Raw genomic sequence first — 15886 nt, 5'->3', positions numbered from 1 at the left:
GCGCCTGCTTGAAGCAGACGTACGGCTTGACGCAGCATTGGGGAGATAGGGCACCCCAGAGAATTGATGGAGCTGCACCATCGTTGCGACGCAACTCCAGCAATGCGCCACCTTTACGGCACAGATGCGTAACGCTTTGGTGACGTTTTGGGCCCATGGCGCGCCGCATTGTAATACGGCGCACCATGGGTGATGGTGGCGTGACGCACAATTACTGGCGCATCCCTGCAACTTTGCAGGGATGCGCCGGTAATTAAAAATCTGAACCTTAGTGTGTAGCATTGCGCAGTTCTTTCAACTACACTCATACATAATTTCACAGGCCAATGAAATGAACACAAAATCTAAAACAAATAAGCATAGTAGCAACACTACTGAGAAGGAGAGCAGTGTACCTGAAATGCACAGAAGATTTTGAAATAAAATGTACCTACAATGTAATGAGCAGCATTATTGCTCTTGTAAAAAAAACAAAAATTTGCAATATAATAACACAGCAGGAGAAAACATAGTAGTAAAGACATAGCTACTACTACTCACCAAGCCCGGGGATCTCAAGGCCAAGGAGGTCGAGCAGATCTCGCTCACGGGTCAGGACATCCGTCCAGCGGTGGGTGGCCTGGTTGTAGGTGCGCCAGACCCGAGAGTGGTGGTAAATGGCCTGGCACACCTTCTCCCACCGCTTCCGGCGCTCCCGGGCCCCGTACCCGGCACTGATCTTGCCGCCTCCCATGATGGTCCTGGGGAGGCGGCGCTGAACATAAAAAATGAGCTGGCCCACCTCCTCCGGGGTAAAGATCTCCCGTGGCATCACTAGCTCCCCCCTCAAACGCCCGCACGGGAGCCGGACACGGGGTGCGGGACCCTTCCCCTTCTCGGGATGCTTCCCGGCTCCCTTCACCATGGTCTGGGCGGAAAGGAATAAAGAAAATAGAATAGGGAAGAGAAGAAAAGAAAAGAGTTTACAAAAGTAGTTTAAAATTAACCAAAAGTAGCAGTAAACACAAAAATATAGGGCTAGAAAAATAGAGGGATAGATAATAAGTAAAATAGATAAAAAAAAACTTCAAACAAGCAAAGGATGGCAGAGATTGACAGAGGATACAAAGACCATGCCCAGAACCATAGCAATGAATGAGAAACAAGATGGCCGCGCCCGTTCACGACCGCGCGGGTAAGTTCGCGCGAGATTTTCCTTGCGAACACGCGCGAGACTGTACTAGCAAACCGCGGACTTTGCGAGATTACACTTCGCGCCCGGAAACGGAAATACGTCAGGCAAACAAGATGGCTGCGCCCTTGCACGACCGCGAGGGTAACTTCGCGTCTTGCGCTACGAGCGGCTCGCAAAAACGCACAAAACCTTGCCAACTAACACGCTGCAAAAAAAACAAATTGCATATTCGCACGAATTTGCGGCTTCCGAATCCGATCTTGCGCGTGTTCGCACCCCGCGAACCCCGCGAAATTGCAGAAAAACGAGTTTTTCAAAAGTGAAAGCACTCGGCAGGGGCAAGAGTTCAAACTCATCATTAGTAACAATTCCCGGTAGTGCTTCCTGACTGGGGCCCCTCCAGAATTCAGTTGCTAGTTGCAACAATTGTATGACCCTGCTCTGACCCTCACAGCAGGCTCATACAATAGCTACAAGTAGGCCACAAAGAAGGTCCTGGGGAAAAAAAATGCACTGCAACAGAAAGCAAAATTACAGATAAGGAAGCAGGTGCCAGACTGGAATTTTAAAACAGTGACACATTAATAAACTAACCCCAAATTAATTCATCTGAGTTGAAGCAGGGATGGTGTGCTTGCTTTTCCCCCCCATAATCTACAGTAATGATGAACCAGAGGGTGGCATTGATGTAACAGAGGGTTGCAGTGGTGAAACAGAGGGTGCTGGGAACCTGTGATGATGAACCAGACGTAGAAACAACATAATTCGCGACCGTTGCGCGACGAAATGTAAGTTCGCAATTGCGAACTGGTACGAAACCCTCGCGAACTGGCAGAAATCCTTGCGAACACAAAAAAAAAAAAAAATCCGCAAATTCGCAAGAATTCGCGGATTTTGCGGATTGCGAGTTCAAAAATCCGCAAATTCGCGAACGCGAGATCCGCAAAATTCGCTCATGCTTGGTCTATAGCCTATGGTTTTTTCAGTGAATATATATATATACATACATATATAAACATATATCATCTGTATATCTATATAAATACAAACATAAATGCATGCATACATATACTTATATGCATACAGATGCATGTTATTTACATGAAAGTTGAAAAAACACTAATAAAAGCAAAGCTAAAAAGCCACTTCATTACAAACAGAATGGCTTTAACTTAAACGAGGGCGAGATCTATTGCATTTTCAATGCTTGTTTACTTTGGTTCCATCAAGAAGGCATTCAATGTGTCACACATTTGCCATAAATTCTGAATGTTAGCACTCTAGTTGCACATTAGATCACTGTAGTAAAGCTACTGCTCACCAGGGACGTCTGCTGCTGGTATTCAAAGTGCATGTTTCAGTCTGCATGTCAGAATTTTTTTAATGAAATAGAAGAGGATTTGAGAAGTCACTCAAAATGATCCCTAATTTTTCTTTCTGAAGCACTAATCATACTTTCTATGGCAAAATTAACCCCCTCATGTTGTTCCTTTTTAAATTGAGTGTTTTCAGACTTACCACTTCATTCCAATCAAGATGGCTTCTGGTGTGCCATACTTTTGTCATAAGTAAGACTGTTAGCGCTCTAGTTGTTCTTTAGAACACTCTGGGACATTCTGTCATTGGGCTATACTTGGGGTACATCTGGGTGATATTTGGGCTACATTTAGGCTCTTTTGTCTCTGGTGGCCATCTTGGGAGACTGTATGTCAGAATTTTTTAATGAAATTGAAGAGGGTTTGAGAAGTCACTCAAAATGTGCCCTAATTTTTCTTTCTGCAGCACTAATCATAATTCATATGGCAAAATATACCCCCTCATTTTGTTCCTTTTTAAATTAAATGTTTTAAGAGTTACCACTTTATTCCAATCAAGATGGCTCCAGGTGTGCCATACCTTTGTAATAAGTAGGACTGTTAGCGCTCTAGTTGTTCTTTAGAACACTCTGGGACATTCTGTCAATGGGCTATACTTGGGCTACATCTGGGTGATATTTGGGCTACATTTGGGCTCTTTTGTCTCTGGTGGCCATTTTGGGAGACTGCATGTCAGAATTTTTTAATGAAATAGAAGAGGATTTGAAAAGTCACTCAAACTGTGCCCTAATTTTTCTTTCTGCAGCACTAATAATACCTTCTATTGCATAATATACCCCCTCATTTTGTTCCTTTTTAAATTAAATGTTTTAAGAGTTACCACTTTATTCCCATCACGATGGCTCCAGGTGTGCTATACCTTTGTAATAAGTAGGACTGTTAGCGCTCTAGTTGTTCTTTAGAACACTCTGGGACATTCTGTCATTGGGCTATAATTGGGCGACATCTGGGTGATATTTGGGCTACATTTGGGCTCTTTTGTCTCTGGTGGCCATTTTGGGAGACTGCATGTCAGAATGTTTTAATGAAATAGAAAAGGATTTGAGAAGTCACTCAAAATGTGCCCTAATTTTTCATTCTGCAGCACTAATCATACTTTCTATGGCAAAAGATACCCCCTCATGTTGTTTCTTTTTAAATTAAATGTTTTAAGAGTTACCACTTTATTCCAATCAAGATGGCTTCAGGTGTGCCATACCTTTGTAATAAGTAGGACTGTTAGCGCTCTAGTTGTTCTTTAGAACACTCTGGGACATTCTGTCATTGGGCTATACTTGGGCTACATCTGGATTATATTTGGACTACATTTGGGCTCTTTTGTCTCTGGTGGCCATTTTGGGAGACTGCATGTCAGAATTTTTTAATGAAATAGAAGAGGATTTGAAAAGTCACTCAAAATGTGCCCTCATTTTTCTTTCTGCAGCACTAATAATACCTTCTATTGCATAATATACCCCCTCATTTTGTTCCTTTTTAAATTAAATGTTTTAAGAGTTACCACTTTATTCCCATCACGATGGCTCCAGGTGTGCTATACCTTTGTAATAAGTAGGACTGTTAGCGCTCTAGTTGTTCTTTAGAACACTCTGGGACATTCTGTCATTGGGCTATACTTGGGCTACATCTGGGTGATATTTGGGCTATATTTGGGCTCTTTTGTCTCTGGTGGCCATTTTGGGAGACTGCATGTCAGAATGTTTTAATGAAATAGAAAAGGATTTGAGAAGTCACTCAAAATGTGCCCTAATTTTTCATTCTGCAGCACTAATCATACTTTCTATGGCAAAATATACCCCCTCATGTTGTTTCTTTTTAAATTAAATGTTTTAAGAGTTACCACTTTATTCCAATCAAGATGGCTTCAGGTGTGCCATACCTTTGTAATAAGTAGGACTGTTAGCGCTCTAGTTGTTCTTTAGAACACTCTAGGAGGCTGCAGTAGAACACAAAGGAATCAACTGACAGTCTCTGTCCTTGTTGGATGTACATGTTTTACTGAGAATGTCAGACTTCATTTTCACATGACTGAGAAAGATAATGTGAATTTACAGAAAATATGCTTTCAGTTTAGCTTATAGATCCCCTTCCAAACCACTGTGGGAAAATCATGAGATATTAGTTTTCTTTCAAACAATATTCATGATATCACAGCAGAAGGTTTTTTCACATGGTAAAATCACCTTAGAACCCACCACAATTCCTAAAACGAGTATGGTACCATCAACAAATGATTTATAATGTAACTAAAGTCCTAAAACCCTCTATTAACTACAATGCTTTTTAATGAGGTGCTATCATGTATATTGGTCCCAAGATGGCTGCCAACACTTCTTGGATGAAGTGCTGACAGCCAATCAGATCAGATGTGTGGTTAGGCTCCGCCCAGATATATATCTTTTTTTGAACCTAAATTACTCAAAATCCACTGGAGCACATATATTGAGACCTAGCAAAGGCACATCGGGCTAACAGTCCCTACAAGTTTGCCAAGTTTCGTGCAAATCCATTCAGCCGTTCGAACTAAAAGTGAGGCCAACCGCCCTATGGAAATTAACATGGGAAAAACGCGTTTTGGGACCCCCCTTTTTTCTCGGCCCCCCCTTGATGAAACCCCCCCAAATTGTCAGGGGCTGCTCAGAAACAAAATGTTCCATTTTCCTGAAAATTTCAGCCAATTCCGTCCACAAACGCCAAAGTTATTAGACATAGAATTTTCAAAAATCCCATAGAGAAAAAATCCTAACTATATATACCTACTGGCGACCGCCAGTAGGATATATATATATATATATATATATATATATATATATATATATATATATATATATATATATATATATATATATATATATATATATATATATATATATATATATATATATATATATATCTATCCTTCGTTTGCCGGGTTTCCCACACCACCTCCAGACCAGAAGGCGCGTCGACGCAATGGACCCACCAGGCATGGTCCGAGAATATAGCACAACTCCTCCATTACAAAGGATTGCTGACGCCTTGTCGTTGATTAAAACATAGTTTTTATTCTGTCAGTTGCAGCGAAATGCCGGACGCATTTCATCTGCAAAGCAGGCTTGTTCACCAGCAATTGCACATAAAGTTTTCGCCATTTTTAACTCATTACTCCCATGTCGCATGCAGGATTCTTTTCACAAACAGTAAAAACAGACTCTTACTTTTCCAAATGTTGTAAACATAGGGCAAACATTTGTACATCTTACACATATTGTTCGCTCTCTAATTCTAAAAGATCGATAAAACCAATCAGAAAAAATATTGTAAGTGATAACAACAGATGAATACATCCCAAAACTTAAATACTCATATTTATAAAATAGGTATAAGTAAAAAGTACTCGGGACTCGAACCTTGATCTGCTGCATATGCTGTAGTACAACGTCCAAACCCTCTCGGTCAACAGATATTAATGGCCTTAAGTCGGGAAAAGTGTTTAAATCCATACAGTTACTGTTTCCTATTACTGCAATAGTGTCGATATTTTCACAATTTACCACCTATGGTCCTCTAAATAAACTGAGCATGGAATCAGCAGACTTCTAGACGGTCCGATACTCATTACTTGCTTCACATTGTGCCCCAGTGGGCAACCTAAGTAATTAAAACAAAATAGATGTTGTATCTATATTTAATGTGGATTTAATTTCATCACCCCTTTATTGTACCTATCACAGTCCAAATGACAGCTACCTGAGTTATGTCCAAGTGGGCATTTTTGGGATTGTCTGTTGTAACCTTAAAAATTTATTTGATCTGGTCTGTTTTAAAGTGCCAGTGCCTATAAACCCATAAAAACCATTAAAAACAGTTTCAATTTTGGGTGAGAGGGATGCGGCATCAGTAATTTGATTACACGTGGGTATGAAAATCTTCTTCCACATTGAGACCTGCAGGGATCTTGGTATTAAGTAAGATTTTGTAGTTAGACTCTAATCTTCTCAGTTTTCTCATTTGGTTACCTCCCCGCTCACTTTCTGGGACTGCATCTATCACATAGTACTGTAGTCCTTTCTCTTCTTTACCATGGTGTAGGCCAAAGTGTCTTGCTACTGGGTATGTTTTGTCCCCATTTTTGATTGCACTCAGATGTTGGGGGAATCGTTTGTGGACAGGCAAGATAGTGCTGCGTACGTACCTCAGGCCACAAGGGGACTCGAGGACGTAGACAGCAAACTCAGTTTTGCACGTATAGTGGCCTTTGATTTTCTTTTCATGAGGAGAAAATCCTATTGTGTAGGAGGTAGTGTTCTTACCATGGGTGCATGCTTTACACTTCGCACACTTAATAAACCCATCTTTCCTTCCTAGCTAAGTCCTTTTTTGTTTTGTTCGTGATTGGTGGCAGCATGTTACTCACCAAACTTTGCCTTAATGATTTCGCTTTTCTGAACGTAATTAAAGGCCTCCATTTGGTGAATTTTTTCAGGATGGGATCATTATAGATAACATGCCAGTGCTTTTGCAGGATTTTTCTAAGTTTGTCTTGTTGGTTGTTAAAGCTGGTAATCATCCTGCACTGGTTCTCACCACCTTTACCAGCTTTACTTGTTTTTTCTGGATTAAAAAGGATCTCTGTTCTAGTTTTTTCCTAGCTTTCCATATTGCTGTGCTCACCCAGATTTGGGGATACGCTCTAGTTGCAAAATGGTTTTTCAAACATGTCAACTCTGCCTCCAGGTCCTGATCATTGCTACAGTTTCTCATAGCTCTAAGGCACTCCCCATAAGGCAGAGTTCTTCAATCTGTGGGGCGCGCCCCCTCTCGGGGGGGGGGGGGGGCGCACTCCACCATAAAACTTTAACTGTGTTGGTCTTTAACTGTCCCGCATCGCAAGTCTACAAACCATTTTAGCAGTTTCTTGGGAGAACTCCGGTAACAGAGGGGTGGAGGGGGGAGGGAGGGGAGATAGATGGGGCACGTGCTCTTTCTTTGTCATGTTAAGAGCTAACAGTTACTTGTAATCGTCCTGGGAGGGGGTTAATTGGTCGAGCTGAAATACTTCAGCTGCAGTGGAAGGCAGTGGAAACTGAAAACAAATGAACAGACAGTCCTGTTCCTTTGCATTAGATTTCATAGCAGAGGATACTCCTTGCCTCCCACTGCAGCTGAAAGTGACTGTTACTTTCTTTCAGTTTCAGCAGAGGAGACATCCTGCCTCCCACTGCAGCTGAAGCATTTCAACTCTATTAAGTTAACCCCATCTTGGGAGGGTTAGCTCTTAGTAGAAAGGAGACAAAGTTTATTTTAAAATTACACAGGCAGGTGCACAATGCCTCACAGGGCTAAAAGGGCTTCAAGTTGCCAAAAGCAAAATGCCAGCCAGCCATGTGTAGTTTAAATAGCCTGCAAATTACTTGTTTTGACATTAAATATGCCTATAATTAAAGAAATATGTATTCCTTTGTAATGTGACTTTTCTGTCTTTTTTCCCTTTTATTATCAGTCATGGATAATTCAGGCAGCCCTAGAACACAATTAAAAGTGCTCTCTATTTATGTCCTGTTCCAAGTATGCACAGACAAGTGCTGACAATACAGCTTTCGATGACTGCTTATTTTTGTATCGCCTGGGACATCAAAATAATGACCTGGCACCCCTAATTATAAAACTGGAATGGGCATTTTATCAAGCGGCAGCGATAATTATCGCTGGCTGCGCTTTGGGTGAGATTTGTTATCGCCAGCTATCGCTGGACATTATTCCCATGCTACAGCAGTATTAACAACGCATAGCGCAATGGCGATAATTATTCCAGCGATAGCGGTGTTTTCCATGGAACATCCCTGGTTTTCCAGCGATGTTCCTTGGTAAACAGCGATAACCTTGCTGATACGACCCTGTGGTCGTATCAACATAATCCACCCCCAATGTAAAGTATAGGTAAGTCAGCATTTTAGCAGACGTTAGTTTTTGGCGAAAACCACGGTTTTCGCCCAAAACTAACATCTGCTAAAATGCATGGGTCTCCTTGTAAAAATTGTGATGTGCACATCAGCAATATTTTACAAGCCTCCCACTTTGCATCTCATTAGAGATGCAAAGCAGGTGTCGGGAAAACGGGAGCTAACATGCGCTAATGCATGTTAGCACCCACTTGTAAATAGGGCAATAGTTTTATCTCTGCATTTTTGGCTTTTAAAACCAAAAAAGCAGAGACTTGTTGATATGCCCCCAGGTTTGTTACAAGATAAGCACATTTATTTCCTCCACCCTGATCCCTGGTTAATGCCATAATAGCAATAGTTTAAGGTTATATCTGAAACCCTACCCTGCAGTCAATAACATGCTGAGTTACTTCAAGTGTCAGAGAATGCACCCTAAATTCAGACAAATCGCTCCTAATTCTCGCCATTTACTTTCACGCTCACCCTGCACTCACAGCAATCACAATGTACTCCCACTGATCACCATGCACTCACACCATTCACCTGCTTACCCTGCACTCACAGTTATCACTCTGCACTCACAATGCACTGGCACTGTTCACCCTGTACTTTACCCTGCAGTCACACGAGCACACTACTCAACCTGCACTCATGTGACACTTCACTCACCTGTCCCCCTCACTGCTCAATCTGGAAATTCACTCAAATAAGCCCATCAATAACCATACATTCATTCGTCCCACTCTGCACTTACACCCTCACCCAAATTTCATATGGTCACCTCACTCACCCTGCAGTCACCCCTCTTACCCTACTCTCAGACTGTCGCATGGGTCACCGTGCACTTACGTGGGTACTCTTGCCACCTACACAGCGCAGAGGGTTAATGTGCCTGCTACAAAGAACGTGTACTATGCAGATCAAAGAATTGAGTGTGAGTATTATTTTCTATGTCCATTGGTTAAAAAACTCCCGTCATTCATACAGGATATGGGTGATTTTTTGCGCAAAATCTATGACATTAAGTGGGAACCAGATTTTTTGTTAGTGACAATCGATGCATCCACATTGTATACTAGCATTAGGCATGCAGATGGCCTTAATGCTATTAAGCACTACTTGGGTGGCAGACAAGTGCAATTTTGGTACCATACACAAATGTTACTCAAGATGATATCAACTTGTCTTGTCAATAATTTCTTTCTATTCAATGGGGAATTTTTTCACCAATTGTGTGGCACTGCAATGGGCACCTGCTATGCCCCAGCTATGCGAATTTGTATAAGGGCTGGTGGGAGGAGCAGGTGGTCCAGAAACGGTCGTACAAGGAATAGCACAACAATGTAAAATATTGGGGTCGATGTATCGATGACCTTTTTGTTGTGGAGAAGGGTTCACATGAGAGCGCTCAAGAATTCGTTGATAATTTACAGGATAATCAACTTAATTTAAAATTAAGTTGTGACATAAGTAAGACAAATGTGAATTTGCTAGATGTGACAGTATGTACATGAGGGCAAGTTGGAAACAAAGCTATACCGTAAATTAACTGATGGCAACCCCCTACTGCACGCTACGAATTTCCATCCCAACAACTTAGTCAGGAGCATCCCCTATGGGGAGTGCCTTAGATCTATGAGAAACTGTAGCAATGATCAGGACCTAGAGGCAAAATTGACATGTTTGAAAAACCGTTTTGCAGCTAGAGGCTATACCCAAATCTGGGGGAGCACAGCAATCTGGAAAGCTAGGAAAAAAATTAGAAGAGAAATCCTTTTTAATCCAGAAAAAACGTAAAGCTGGTAAGGGTGGTGAGAACCAGTGCAGGATGATTACCAGCTTTAACAACCAACAAGACAAACTTAGAAAAATCCTGAGGGCAATCAAAAATAGGGACAAAACATACCCAGTAGCAAGACACTTTGGCCTACACCATGGTAAAGAAGAGAAAGGACTATAGTACTATGTCATAGATGCAGTCCCAGAAAGTGAGCGGGAGGTAACCAAATGAGAAAACTGAGAAGATTAGAGTCTAACTACACAATCTTACTTAATACCAAGATCCCTGCAGGTCTCAATGTGGAAGAAGATTTTCATACCCACGTGTAATCAAATTACTGATGCTGCATCCCTCTCTCCCACAATATTAACTGTTTTTAATGGTTTTTATGGGTGTATAGGCACTGGCACTTTAAAATAGACCAGATCAAATTCATTTTTAAGGTTACAACAGAAAATCCCAAACATGCCCACTTGGGCATAACTCAGGTAGCTGTCAATTCGACTGTGATAGGTACAATAAAGGGGTGATGAAATTAAATTCACATTAAATATAGATATAACATTTATGTTGTTTTAATTACTTAGGTTGCCCACTGGGGCACAATGTGAAGCAAGTAATGAGTATCGGACCGCCTATAAGTCTGCTGATTCCATGCTCAGTGTATTTAGAGGACCATAGTTGGTAAATTGTGAAAATATCGACACTATTGCAGTAATAGGAAACAGTAGCTGTATGGATTCAAACACTTGTCCCGACTCGAGGCCATTGGTATCTGTTGGCTGAGCGGGTTTGGATGTTGGACTATAGCATATGCTGCAGACCAAGGTTTGAGTCCCGAGTACTTTTTACTTATACCTATTTTATAAATATGAATATTTAAGTTTTGGGATGTATTAATCTGTTGTTATCACTTACAATATTTTTTTCTAATTGTTTTTTTGGATCTTTTAGAAATAGAGCACAAAAAATATGTGTAAGATGTACAAATGTTTGACCGATGTTTACAATTGGAAAAGTAAGAGTTTTTACTGTTTGTGAAAAGAACCCTGCACGTGACATGGGAGTAATGAGTAAAAAATTGCGAAAACTTTATGCGCAATTGCTGGTGAACAAGCCTGCTTTGCAGGTGAAACGCTTCCGGCATTTCGCTGCAAGTGACAGAATAAAAACTACGTTTTAATCAAAGACAAGGCGTCGGCAATCCTGTCTTACGGAGGAGTTGTGATATATATATATATATATATATATATATTACCTACTGGCAGTCGCCAGTAGGTATATATAGTTAGGATTTTTTTGAATAAGGATTTTTGAAAATTCTATGTTGAATAACTTTGGCGTTGATGGACGGAATTGGCTGAAATTTTCAGGACAATGGCACATTATGTTTCTGAGCGTCCCCTGAAAGTTTGGGGGGTTTCGTCAAGCGGGGGCCGAGAAAAAAGGGGGGTTCCAAAACGTGTTTTTAACATTGAGTTGGACTCACTTTTAGCTCGAACGGCTGAGTGGATTTCCACAAAACTTGGCAAAATTGTAGGGACTGGTAGACCAATGTGCCTTTGCTATGTCTCAAGATATATGCTCCAGTGGTTTTTACGAAAATTAACTTTGAAAAATATATATTGGGCTACATTGGGCTATATATATGTTAGAGCCCAAATGTAACCCAATGTAGTCCAAAGATTGCCACCAGAGACAAAAAAAAACAAATGTAGCCCAAATATCAGCCAGATGTAGCCCAACTATAGCCCAGTGACAGAATGTCCCAGAGTGTTCTAAAGAACAACTAGAGCGCTAACAGTCTTACTTATGACAAAAGTATGGCACACCTGAAGTCATCTTGATTGGAATAAAGTGTTAACACTTAAAACAATTAATTTGCAAAGGAACAAAATGAGGGGGTTCATTTTGCCATAGAAATTATGATTAGTGCTGAAGAAAGAAAAATTAGGGCACATTTTGAGTGACTTCTCAAATCCTCTTATATTTCATTAAAACAATTCTGATATGCAGTCTCCCAAGATGGCCACCAGAGATAAAAGAGCCCAAATGTAGCCCAAATATCAGCCAGATGTAGCCCAACTATAGCCCAATGACAGAATGTCCCAGAGTGTTCTAAAGAACAACTAGAACGCTAACAGTCTTACTTATGACAAAAGTATGGCACACCTGAAGTCATCTTGATTGGAATGAAGTGGAAACACTTAATACATTTAATTTGAAAAGGAACAAAATGAGGGGTTTCATTTTGCCATAGAAATGTTATATATATATATATATATATATTACCTACTGGCGGTCGCCAGTAGGTATATATAGTTAGGATTTTTTTGAATAGGGATTTCTGAAAATTCTATGTTGAATAACTTTGGCGTTGATGGACGGAATTGGCTGAAATTTTCAGGCAAATGGCACATTTCGTTTCTGAGCGTCCCCTGAAAGTTTGGGGGGGGCTTCGTCAAGCGGGGGCCGAGAAAAAAGGGGGGTCCCAAAACGTGTTTTTAACATTGAGTTTTCCATAGGGCGGTTGGACTCACTTTTAGCTCGAACGGCTGAATGGATTTCCACAAAACTTGGCAAAATTGTAGGGACTGGTAGCCCGATGTGCCTTTGCTATGTCTCAAGATATGTGCTCCGGTGGTTTTTACAAAAATTACCTTTGAAAAATATACATTGGGCTACATTGGGCTATATATATGTTAGAGCCCGAATGTAGCCCAATGTAGCCCAAAGATAGCCACCAGAGACAAAAAAAAACAAATGTTGCCCAAATATCAGCCAGATGTAGCCCAACTATAGCCCAGTGACAGAATGTCCCAGAGTGTTCTAAAGAACAACTAGAGCGCTAACAGTCTTACTTATGACAAAAGTATGGCACACCTGAAGTCATCTTGATTGGAATAAAGTGTTAACACTTAAAACATTTAATTTGCAAAGGAACAAAATGAGGGGGTTCATTTTGCCATAGAAATTATGATTAGTGCTGAAGAAAGAAAAATTAGGGCACATTTTGAGTGACTTCTCAAATCCTCTTATATTTCATTAAAAAAATTCTGATATGCAGTCTCCCAAGATGGCCACCGGAGACAAAAGAGCCCAAATGTAGCCCAAATATCAGCCAGATGTAGCCCAACTATAGCCCAATGACAGAATGTCCCAGAGTGTTCTAAAGAACAACTAGAACGCTAACAGTCTTACTTATGACAAAAGTATGGCACACCTGAAGTCATCTTGATTGGAATAAAGTGGTAACACTTAATACATTTAATTTGAAAAGGAACAAAATGAGGGGTTTCATTTTGCCATAGAAATGTTATATATATATATATATATATATATATATATATATATATATATATATATATATATATATAAATATATATATATGTATATATTACCTACTGGCGGTCGCCAGGAGGTATATATAGTTAGGATTTTTTTGAATAGGGATTTCTGAAAATTCTATGTCGAATAACTTTGGCGTTGATGGACGGAATTGGCTGAAATTTTCAGGAAAATGGCACATTTTGTTTCTGAGCGTCCCCTGAAAGTTTGGGGGGGGGGGGTTTCGTCAAGCGGGGGCCGAGAAAAAAGGGGGGTCCCAAAACGTGTTTTTAACATTGAGTTTTCCATAGGGCGGTTGGACTCACTTTTAGCTCGAACGGCTGAATGGATTTCTATGAAACCTGGCAAAATTGTAGAGACTGTTTGCCCGATGTGCCTTTGCTAGGTCTCAAGATATGTGCTCCAGTGGATTTTAAGAAATTAACGTTCAAAAAAATATATATATCTGTGACAGCGTCCCGGTTAGCACCCCGGTTCGCGTACCAGACGCGTAACGGAACTTCGTGAGGAGAAGCGGATTGGCTCTCCGGTGACTCTCAACATTCTAAACAGTCCGGAGCGGCCGCCATCTTGTCTCTCGGTAGGATTGAGAGACAAGAGGTGGAAATAAACGAAGGGGGAAATGAATGAAAGGGGGCAAGGTAGACCCCTCCTGACCCCCTAGGATTGATGAGGGGGCTATTAAAGGGCCCCGCGGGGCAAAAAAATTAAATAATTTTCTTTTCGATTTTTCGCGGTGGAAGCGCTACCCGGTACGCGAACCGGGTAGCTCACCGGTAGCGTAACGGGAGTCCGCCAACTTGTGTTTCGGACGAATTTAGTCACAAGATGGAGCATAAACAATGTTGGGAATGGGTATAAGGGGGCACGGGACACATATCCTGACCCCCTAGGTTTTCTGAGGGTGGCTGAGGAGGCCCATATATGTAAAAAAAAAACACCTTTTTTTTTAAATTTTCGCATGGTTAGCGCCCGGTCCGCGCACTGGGTAGCGTTCCGGAAAGCGTAACAAGGGGAAAACCAAGGGAAATAGTAAAATAATATTTTAGAGCGCTTTGAGGTAGGGTAGCTCTGAATAGAGCTGTTGTGTTGTGTGGGTGATGTAAGTACCAACATGTAGGTACCAATGAAGAGTCTAAAATTCAATGTACACCGTCTCCTCTGTAGATATTTTGTATGTTCTAATATGGGTTATTTAAATGTAAATGTGTGGAAAAGCACTTCATGCTTTAAAGCAATTGTATTTTTGAACTGATTGTTCTTTCCTCTTAGTCCTCCTCTTTGTTTTTTTTTTCCCCACACTCTTCTTCAGCATGATAGTTGATAAATTCGTTCCCTCAAAAAATTTATATACATAAAAAAATTATATTAAATACATATAAAATATATTTTTCCTTTAACAGAAGAATACATTTTACAGCTTTCGATATTTGCTATTAAAAAAACATTGAAATTCACTGAAAAAACCATAGGTTATAGACCATATATAGTTAGGAATTAGCATTTACAAAACCTTGAAAATTCACTGAAAAAACCATAGGTTATAGACCATATATAGTTAGGAATTAGCATTTACAAAATCTTATTTTACTCACACAAAACCATTGAAATTCGCATATATAGTTAGTTGCACTAACTATATATCGCGCACCCGCAATCCACTGCTGATCCTGTCACATATTACATCATTCATGACATGGTCAGTGACATCACTGATGACATCTCAAATGACATCACTGATGACATCACTGATGACAACATCCAGTGACTGTATGTTTCTGTAAAGTTAAAATATGTCTTACATATTGAAGAATGAGTGGATGTAAAAGTGTCTGGATGAAGGATTTAGTAGGTGCATGACTGACTGTATGAGTGAGTGATTAAATGTGTCTCACTGAGTGCATGGGTTAGTGACTAAACTGTCTTAATTTGTGCATCATTATGTCTGTTGTTCTGTAAACTGCTGGATGTGTTAATCAGTAGCTATATGAGTAACTATATGGGTTATTGATTGGTTGCCCAAGTATTTGTATGGGAGACTGAGTGTGTGTGTGGGTGGCTGGGAGGTGTATGACTGTGCATAGATGTGTGAGCAGTTGATTCACTAGATGTATGGGTTCAAAAGTGCACGTGGAAACAGCTGTATGGGCGGTTGACTGTGTGCATGAGTGTATTGGTGAGTGAATGGATATCTCAGTGCTACATGTCAAAGTAAGTACATATGTAAAACACAGTACATGTGAGAGTTGACATATATAAATAACTGTGCATAAGAGCCAGTGAATGT

Source organism: Lissotriton vulgaris, chromosome 1_1, assembly GCF_964263255.1.
Source record: "Lissotriton vulgaris chromosome 1_1, aLisVul1.2, whole genome shotgun sequence".
Classification (NCBI taxonomy): Eukaryota; Metazoa; Chordata; class Amphibia; order Caudata; family Salamandridae; genus Lissotriton; species Lissotriton vulgaris.
The sequence above is the reverse complement of the archived record's forward strand: the minus strand, read 5'-3'. Positions refer to the sequence as shown.